Below are 10,014 nucleotides of genomic sequence, written 5' to 3' on the forward strand. Positions count from 1 at the left end.
GTCCATTACTTGGGAGGCTGAGGTATAGTGATATATTGTGCACCCCCAATAAAGCTTGTCTGGGGATCAGAGGACAGAGCCAGCCACTAAATTAGACATAGAGGTCAGGCAGTGGTGGCACACACCTTTAATCCTATTACTCAGGAGGCAGAGATCCTCTCAGTCTCTGTGAGTTCAAAACCACACTGGGCTACATGAGAGAAACAGAACCAGGTAGTGGTAACACACGCCTTTAATCCCAGAAAGTAATATGGCAGGACACAGAAAGGTGTATAAGGTGTGAGGAAACAGAAACTTGCTTTCTTGAGGCTGAGGATTTCATAGAGGTAAGCTAATGGCTGGCTGTTCTGCTTCTCTGATCTTTCAGCTTTCACTCCAATATCTGGCTCTGGGTTTTTTATTATAAGACCTTTTAAGATTCGTGTTACACTGAGGCAGGATGTAGTGAGCACATACCCCAGTTACGGGGAGGAATAATCACTCTTGATTCAGACTTGGTATAACATTCATTTATTCACACAGTAAGATTACAAGCAATATTCATCCTGTCTTCCAAATGGAAGCAGGAGTGCCTCTCCAGGTGTACAGGTCCGGACTCGCCACGTCTATTCCTCTGGATCTTGGGTCAGCCTTCCTCAGGTCAGCCATGTCTGCACTGGGGACAGGATCTCACGTCTCTGGCAGAAGAGAGTCATCTCGTGCGAGGGCCTGATGAGCTCTGTTGGTTGGGTCTGAGGCTTCATCTTTTATATTCTTTCCTGGCTGGGTTTCTAGTCTTATCCCTACTTCCACACAAAGCTTATAGCTTATCACTACTCCATTTGTGGTTTACTTATGTCATTCTATTGCTTATCACTCCTGACCAGGGTTGTTCACCCTAGGCCTTACATGTGTTCCTTACACAGGAGAATTACCACAAATTTGAGGCTAGCTTGGGCTACATGCTCTGTTGCCAGTGTGGGCTATATACGAAGATCTTAGCTCAAAAAAACGGGGGTGGGATGGGGTGGAATATATGACTTGCTTATTTCTGGGATCTTTCATTTTAGGACAGTTGACCATCAGTAATTGAAAGCATGAATTTAAGAACAGGCCTAAAGCAACAACAGCAGAATCATGGTATACCTTCTTGTGGAATAAGTTTTGATGGAGATTTCTGGGAAAGAAGCTTCCATAAACTTGCTTATTCTGGATGCAAATAACCTTTTCATGGGTACCCAAATAGATTAGAAAGAGCACGGACTCTGGCAGGTCTTTTTATTTGGGAAAGTGCTTCTTATATTCAGACACACACTGAGAAGGGAACAGTGGCTCAAGGACATAGCTGTATTTCCAAGCATGTAGAACTATTATTTATGAAGCATCTAAGTACTAAACATAGTAAATCTTCACATGATCTCATGAGTCCTTAAACGAGTCTAGGATATCATGCTATTTTATAGATGATAGTGGAACATTTTCCAAATTGAAAGTTCTGCCAGAATCCCCAGACCACTCTTTCAACTCTGTTGGGTACACGTGAGAGAGGTCAAGGTATGTGTAAGATTAGCAATAAAATTTGGGGAGCTCTCTTCTAAAAGATATTGAGGCCAGGCATGGTGGTACATGCCTTTAATCCCATCACTCAGAAAAGGCAGGGGTAGGTGGATCTGAGTTTGAGGCCAGCCTGATCTATATAGCAAGCTTCGGAACAGCTAGAATGACATAGAAAACCCGAAAACAAACAAACAAGCCACGTATTACATTTCATAGTGGTGACAGAACATTAAAACAAAGGACAGTAAAGCCATAAGACTGCACGTCACCCATCTATGAAACCAGCTTGATACTTCTAGGGTAAAACCATACCAGCTGCTCAAGATTCAGCTTTTTCTAAATATAATTCACAGATGAATGTGAACACAAGGAAACACTTGTTTGTTTGTTTTTGTTTTTCGAGACAGGGTTTCTCTGTAGCCTTGGCTGTCCTGGAACTTGCTCTGTAGACCAGGCTGGCCTTGAACTCACAGAGATCCTCCTGCCTCTGCCTGCCAAGTCCTGTAATTAAAGGCATGCACCACCACTGCGTGGCTTCAAGGAAACATTTTTACTAGCACTTCCAGAAAATTGCTCAGAATTGAATGACTTGTTTATAGTTTAGATGATAATTAACAATTTAGATTGGATAAGAACAAGATGTGCCTGTCTTTTAGCATAGAAAACAGGATGTCCTATTTATTGTGGGTTGTCTAGATTATTTCCTGTTAGTGGAAGCCCTTAGGAAGTCCATGTTATTCATGGTTTATCTTGGAATGTAAGATTATTAAAAATCTAGAGTATACTAAGTGACTTGTTGTCAGGATTAGAGTCCTTATACAGATGTCAGTTTTCCTTTCTTCTCTCTGCTTGACCCATATTGCTATGGTTTTTTTCTACCTTTGAACCTTCTCTACTTCCTACAATTGGTACAATATGAAGAAAACTTTATTGCTGTTTGGGATACATGCCTTTAATCTTAGTATTCAGGAAGTGTGAAGACAGGTATGTTTTTGGGGTGGAGGTAGATCATGCCTAAACTATATAACCAGACTCAACAAAAAGTTCCCTGAGATACTATAGACCATTACTGGTTGCTAGAGGAAGAAGAGACAATTTTCTCTTGTAGTGTACTCACTAGTAAATTGCTCATGCTCTTGTGAATAACCTTTCACAGATGCTCTTGGCAAGAAACCTTAGTTAAATTCACTGGTCACAAAAAGAAAGGGGAGGAGGATGGAAGTAAAAGAGGTATCCATCAGGACAGCATGGTGGGGTACCTACAAAAGGTGGGGGAGGTGCAAGAGTGTACCAACCAGAAAAATAGAGAGCAAGGGAGACTGAAATCCCTTACTATTGAAAGGTTTTTCTGGGGAACAAAAGGGTGGGGAGCCTGGCCATAGCTCAAAGCTAGTTTGGCAGAGATAAGGAAGCATATTTGTTTACAAGCAAGTTACTGTTACTTTCTAGGAGGTAAGGACCAGAGCAATAAGGGGCTAGTTAATTTACTTGTTTTAAGGGACAGCCCCAACAGGGTGGTGGATCTGATCTTAAAGTCACATGATCTAACAAAGGGAATCAGTGGGAGTAGGAGACAAGAAAGGATAATGGGGGGGTAGGGTTGTGAAAATGATCAAAATTTATTATATACATGTATGAAAATATCAGTGAAACCTGATATTGTATATAATTAATCTATGCTGATAAAAATGTTTAATTGATTTGTTTGTTTGACTGATTTTAAACAGGATCTCACTGTGTAGCCTGTGAACTCACTTTGTAGACCAGACCAGATTGACCTTGAACTTACAGAGATCTGCCTGCCTCTGCCTCCCAAATGTTAGGATTAAATATGTAAACCACTATACCCAGCAAAACTTTGAACTCTTAAAAAAAAGAAAGAACTTTATTATACTCTATTGTTCTAGTAAGTTATATAAGGTAAGCAAAATTATTTTTCCTAAAGTATGCTATTTTCCCATAGTGTAATGTATATGAAATATGTGGACATGAAAAATATATAATAATTGTAAATGTACAGAATGATCATGTCCATTTTATGTGTATGCACTCACACAAGCAGAGGGAAAACACCCCAGGCATGATGGCTTAGCCTGTAATCTTAGGGCACAGGCTGAGTCAGGAGACTTGCCATGAGTTGAGGCTACGGAGTGAGTTCTGGGACATCTTGGGCTGTAGTGAGAGACCTTGTCTCAAGAATCTGAAAAAGAGGCTGGAATGAAGGCTCAGTGGTTATTGACTGCCCTTCCAGAGGTCCCAAGCTTGGTTCCCAGCACCCACACAGTGGCTCACAACAGTCTTTAATCCAGTTCCAGGGGATCTGATACCCTCTTCTGTCTGACCTTCTTGGACACTAGGCACAGACTGCATTCAGGCAGAACACCACATGCAGAAAAAAAATAAAAATTAGAAAAAACATTTAATCCAAAATAGGGAAAAAATTATCCTCATTTTACTTGTTATTTTTAGATGATTCTGTCTCCCACAATGAAAAACACCAACTTTACACTACCTGTAGAGACAAAAAGATCAACTTTAACCTATCTGTAGAGACAAAAACACTGAAATTCCCCCAAACAGAAACTGACTACTTGGATTCTGACCCACTCCATGACTTGTGATAAACAAGTCTTATATCAACATCTAGCAGGCATGTCTGACTTTGTTAAATTGTTTTTTTACATTTACAGTGTGTGTGTGTGTGTGTGTGTGTGTGTGTGTGTGTGTGTGTGTACTCTTGTAACATGGTGTGTTGTGGAGGTCAAAGGACAACTTGTGAGAGTCGGGTCTCTCCTTCTGCCATGTGTTTCGGGGATCAAACTCATACTGTTAGACTTGGTGGAAACCACTTTGCCCACTGAGCCATCTCACCAGCTGGTGTCTGACCTTTTGAGATTGCAACATGACTGCAAATATAATTATCAGCCACAACAGTTATCCTGTGATGCATGCCACAGACTGGACATGCCTAAAGGCTAACTCCTAATGACCCATGGAACCTCCCGCTGTTAGGACTCCAGGACAGGGTTCCCCAAATGACAGAGTGGTGCTGATGGCAGTATTTTATGGTAATGGCTTCCGACCCCAACAGTTGGCACTGGAACACTCTGCCCACAACAGGTGCATCTCAGGTCACCAAGGTAACCACCTGGCTATTCCAGCATCTGAGCTGTGTGCCCCCCTTCTATTTGCCCCTATATAACCCAACATACTTTCCCAGGGGGGCTGTTGTTCTTTACTGTCTGAGAGGCTTGGCAGGTTTTTTGTTGTTTTGTTTTGTTTTTTAAATTAAAGCTGCTATTTCTTTTCCATGGAGTTTGGCTGTGTTCGGTGGTTTCTTGCTGCTCCTACTTAAACCTACAAATGGCCAATTCTGTTTTGGTTTGTTTGGTTTGGTTTGGGGTTTTCAAGTTTTTCTGTGTAGCCTTGGCTGTGTTACAGATCAGATGGAAAGGTATCCTGGCAGTTGGGACAAAGTCACACCACACAACAAACCTCATACAAGAGATTTATTGGGAAGGAAAAACCCAGGAGGGTGACTGCTTTTGCTTGGGCGAGAAACAGCAGAAAACCGAGCAGAAGACAGGGTTTATCTACCTTTTCTTGGGGGGTGGGGTGGGGCAGAGCTTTCTAGGGTGGGGACTGGTGGGATTTCAAGCACAGAACTTGGGTTTTTTACTCTGTAGGGTTGGGGCCTGGGTCCAGTGGTTAGGGCAGTTAGAGTGTTGTGTTGTGAAAACCTGGCAGTTGGAGGTCCGCAGGGGAGGGGCCTGGCCACTTGTGTGCCTTGAGGGCCTTACATTGGCTGTCCTGAGAATTTTTCTGTGTAGCCCTGGCTGTCCTGGAATTCGTTCTGAGGACCAGGCTGGCCTTGAACTCACAGAGATCTGCCACAAATGATCAGTCTTAGAGGCAGCTGCTACTAAGAGCTGGAGAAATGGCTCAGTGGTTAAGAACACTGACTGCTCTTCCAGAGGACCCAGGTTCGATTCCCAGCACCCACAAGGCAGCTCACAACTCTAACTAACCCTAACTCTAGTTCCAAGAGACCGAATATCCATAGCAAAATACCAATGCACATAAAATAAAAAGTAACAAAGGAATATTTGTTTAAAAAAAAAGACAAGTGGTGCTATACAGTTTTACTGCTCATCAAGGGACTTCGATGCTCCCTAATCTATGTAGATAAGGATCCTGCACAAATGTCACAGGAAATAGGGACAAGCAACTTTCCACTGTTGTTTAAAAACAAAAACAAAAAACTATTCCCTCTCAGGCACGAATCTCTGAGAATTTGCCTGCTGACTCTCTATCCCTCTTTGCAGCATATTTTCTTTCAGTCTTATTATAACTATTCTGTCTAGTAAGCACTTTTACCTTAGGTCGGCCATCACTGTTCCTGGCGTCACACTAACATATTCAAATTTTAAATCCTAGCCCGTTCCTTATAATACTCTCATTTTTTGAGGATAACACATATACTTGAAAAATTGCTTTGCATATGTAATTATAGTTATTTAAATGGGAGAGCAACCAGTATTCCTAATGATGAGCCATCCCTCCAATCCCTAGTTAGTAAATAAAATCCCATAGCATGTGTATTTTGTGACTTGTTTCTTTTTGTCAGTTTTATTTATACTAATGCAGATAGTTGTATCTTTTTGTGTAGCTGTTTCCTCGGTGATTGGAATATTCTTTCCGCAGGGAAGTTTTCTTAAGACAGAAAGCAAACTCAAAATAGTTTCAGGAAGTCCTGAACTGACCAGATTCACAAGGCCCCTTCCTCCTAAGAGTAAACAACAAAGACTGCTGAGAGTCTCATTCAGACAAGCCAATCTGCAAAGCCAACTCTCAGACCAGACCAGCTGCCAGCAAGAGGTTTAGGACATCTGGGCCACAGAGAAAGGTCACTCTCCAACCTGTTGAGCTACCTGCAGGCTGTGCAGTATGCTCCGAGTTCCCAGCTGTTGTAACCCATGCTGTGTCGTGTCTGCCTCGACCAGCAAGGAAGACACAACACCAGGCTCTTCCCCAAGCAGTTTATTCAGGTACCTTGAAACAATCTTCTGACCCTGGGGAGAGCCAACCCACAACTTAAATAGCCTCTGGGTAGCCTACCCCAGTCTGCCATGTGGGTACCACGGATAGGTCCAGGTACGCGGAAGCAAGGCAGATCCCAGCCTTAGCCAAATAAGGAGTTGTTTTTTTTTTTTTTTTTTTTTTTTTTTTCCGAGACAGGGTTTCTCTGTGTAGCTTTGCGCCTCTCCTGGAACTCACTTGGTAGCCCAGGCTGGCCTCGAACTCACAGAGATCCGCCTGGCTCTGCCTCCTGAGTGCTGGGATTAAAGGCGTGCGCCACCACCGCCCGGCAGGAGTTGTTTTTCAGAGAGCACTCACCGTCGGGAGGGTGGAAGGCAGAAGCCAGTGCCATCTAGGAGGCGTGGCTGCACGCAGCTCTCTACAGTTTCTCCCTTTTTTATTTATTGCAACAGGCAAGAGTAAGAGGCCTGATCTCTGTAAGATTGAATCAGGGACATTGTACTGACTCTCACTTAGGCGTCAGCCACCCGAGGAGTGCCAGACCCATCCGATACCCTTTTCACAGAGATGGGACATGAGGTATCGACCCACATGCAATCAGGCGTGCTCTCCTTGGGGTCCGATATGCAATGGGCCCCAAGTGCAGTGCTTAAGCCTTGCATCCCATGCTAGGGAACTTAATGCTTCATGGCGGCCAACCATGCTTGAGGGGACTGGCCCACCTCGACAGCTGTAAAGGCCTGAATGATCATGGCTGCATTGCAACGGTGAGAAATTCTAAGCCGGCAGATACACCAGAGGCAAACCAGAGAAACCAGCACCATAAGGCCAGCTAAAGCCCCTATGCCCGCCCATTCCTTAAGATGATTCATGGCCATCGAGATCCACGAGGACAGTCCCTCTGCCAGTCCAGCATCCACTCGGGTAGAATTCACGGTGACAATGGCCATCCTCAATTGCTCCATCATATTGTCAAATTCTCCAGACCAATTGCCTAAAAGATAGCTAGACAATTCTTTAGATAAATTCGCTGCATATGTGAAATTGTGATATTGTATGCTAGTAACACACAGGCCAGCATATTTCCATTGACATCCCAATTGGGCGAGCTGCCAAAGCACGTCCATCTGTTCTTGGACCAGATTGATGCATTGATTTACGATCATCAGGCCTCCTTTTAGCTGAGCATTTATGCCCTTTTGGAGATCCAAGGCTTGGGCCACATTGGCAGAAAGATTATTCAAAGTTTGTGCTGTTTGCACTGTATGACTCATAGCTATGGTGGCTGTGGCTGCCCCTGCAGCCGCGAGGGAAATAGCGGTAATGATAGCGGCAGTAATACCAAAGTCTCTCTTATTCCTGAACAAGGTCATAGCATGCGGAGCATCAACAGGTACAGGCACCCAGCGAGGCAGCCGAACAATCATGGCAAATTTATATGATGTACTATTCCAACATTGAGTATAAAAGCAGGTAGCATTATCGCAATGATGAGGCACATCTCTACTCACTATGAAAATAAAAGGGGAATATACACACACTGGAGTAGGCTGATATGAAATATTGTATAAAGGCTCAGCTCCTTCCTCAGAGCAGCCTGGATTAGTTGCTTTAATGCCGGTCACCCCGGGACTCTATGTGACTGTCTTAGGAGACACTTTTGTGCCCCAACTGCCCCAGGGCTTGGACTGACTCCATTTAAACTAACTCCATGCATACCACCTCCAAGCATAGCCATGGGCTCCAAATTCATGCAGCTCCCATTAATGCCACATAAAAGCCAATTATCAAATGGATTAGAGACATAGGATTGAAAAGAGTTTTGGTCACTAAAATTGGACCCAGCAAAGGAGCTATTAAAGGCAGTACTGATCCCAGGGGAGAAGGTGAAATGCTTTCTGGCATCAGCCCAGACTACGGTATGAGATTGATACCCTGTCCAAGGCCACATCTCTCCCCAATTCATACCCCAGCAATAAGGGGCCCATTTTGGTTGTCTGGGGGGCATATCATCCTTCATTTTTGCAGGCCACCATCCTGATAGCCATGTGGCATTTGCAGTAATGCAAGGCCCAGAGGTACTTTCAGGCAAATCGAACCATCCCGCAGTTTGATTATAAAGCGGGATGCACTGGGCCTGTTGGGAAATATTTTCAATTATCTGAAAGCAAAGTGTTCCTTCTAGGTGGAACAATCTATTCTCCCCTATGGGGGCAATTTCAGAATCTAAAGGGAAATAAGCTACATCTATATTTTTATTACTAGTAAATAGCCGAGGAAACAACTTAGCATTATGAAGAACTGGCATTGGCCTCGGGAACACGGACAAGAGTCCCCATCTTTGTTCCATCATCCCTGGTTGCACCGCAATTATGAGGAGCAGAAGACTCGCCGCTGTGGCCATCATTTTCTTCCTCATACTGGACTCTTCTTGTAAGGCCTTCTGGCACCCACACCGGATCCTGTCGATCCTGAGGGAAAACACAAACAGAGCCTCATGCCCATGTCAGCACGGGATCAGGCCCATGCCAGAGCCCTGTCAAAACATCCTTCCATTTTACCATTCCCCTAGTGGGGTCATGAGGCTCCTGACGTCTATCTGCTGCAGAGCGACTCTGAGTATCCAAAGTTAAAAAATTGATGGTAAATAGAGCCAAGGAAAGTCTCTCTTTTGGGGTACGGCCGTGGCCTATTCCCCTTTTTTGTTTTTGTAGACATTCCTTTAACGTGTGATGAGCACATTCCACGATGCCTTGGCCCTGGGGATTGTAGGGCAGGCCATGAACAAGCTGGATCTCCATCTGAGCGCAGAAAGAGGCAAACTTTTGTCGATATAGACCGGCCCATTATCAGTTTTGAGTTGTCGAGGCTTACCCCATGCTGCCCAGGCTTCCAGGCAATGCACAATGACATTATGTGCCTTTTTTCCCGCCAGTGGCATGGCATGCATGATACCTGAACAGGTGTCCACAGAAACATGGACATATTTGGTCTGTCCAAAATCGGAGATATGTGTCACATCCATCTGCCATACTCTAAGGGGAAGTAATCCTCGGGGATTCACACCAACACTGGGTGGATGCTGATGAATTACACAATGAGGGCAGTCTAGAACTACTTGTCAAGCATCAGCTCAAGAGAGATTGAATTTTTGTTGTAGGGTCTTGGCATTAACATGAAAATTGTGATAAAAGTCCCTAGCTCTGTCCAAAGCAGAGCTTAAGAATACCCATTCTTTGCGAGTCCACTGATCCACAATATCATTGCCTTTACAAAGGGGCCCTGGCAGGCCAGTATGGGCTCTAATATGGAAGGGATAAAAGGGAAGTGTTCTTTGCCAAATCAACTGCTGTAATTGTTGAAATAAAGAGCAAACAGGGCTAGAACTTTTAATAGGTCCAGCTGTTTCTAATACCTTAAGAGCATTAACAACATAAG

This window comes from Peromyscus eremicus, chromosome 3 (assembly GCF_949786415.1).
Source record: "Peromyscus eremicus chromosome 3, PerEre_H2_v1, whole genome shotgun sequence".
Classification (NCBI taxonomy): Eukaryota; Metazoa; Chordata; class Mammalia; order Rodentia; family Cricetidae; genus Peromyscus; species Peromyscus eremicus.